The sequence below is a fragment of the Mus caroli genome, unplaced genomic scaffold (assembly GCF_900094665.2).
Source record: "Mus caroli unplaced genomic scaffold, CAROLI_EIJ_v1.1 scaffold_14124_1, whole genome shotgun sequence".
In the NCBI taxonomy this organism is placed as follows: domain Eukaryota; kingdom Metazoa; phylum Chordata; class Mammalia; order Rodentia; family Muridae; genus Mus; species Mus caroli.
Window position 1 is genome coordinate 13,994 of NW_018389188.1, and position 635 is coordinate 14,628.

A 635-nucleotide genomic window follows, 5' to 3' on the forward strand; every position below is an offset into this window, starting at 1 on the left:
AAAAAAGNCACANNNCCAGCTGTCATGGAAGGGANGAAGNAAAGAAGACTGGACTACACCTGGAAGCAGTAGGATTTTGTTTTCTGTGGTGGAGGACTGACTTAGCAGAGTGTTAACTTCTGGAAGCATCCTATCCTTGAGAGGGAAAGCCCTAAAGGAAACAATAACAAGTGACCTGAAGAAGTGCTTCTGGGTCTTCTGTGAGGAATAGTTCTCTCCTAAGAAGATGCTCTGTGGCCTTGGTGAGGAGACATGAGAGGACTTGGTAGCCCTCAGCCAGCCTTTTTCTGCTTGTGTACCATGGCAAGAGTGGAATAGGGGCAGGGCTATGCTCAAGGGTTTGTGCCCCCACCAGAGTGCCCAGTCTTTGAGCCCAGTTGGGAGTTCACATACCCACTAAATTTTCTACGTCACACCCAGCCTCTGGTTGAGAAAACTGTAAAATCATTCTAGTTGGATATTTGATTACATGGTTTTTCAAAAATTCTGTAAGTTCATAGTAAATTTAAAACTATAGTTGATGTCACAGGTCGATAAGGTTTAAGGAGTTACCATAGAATTATTTACATGTTTTCCCGCTCAAACTAATAGCTGACTAAACATTGCGTATCTAGTTTATAGCTTCAGAAATTATT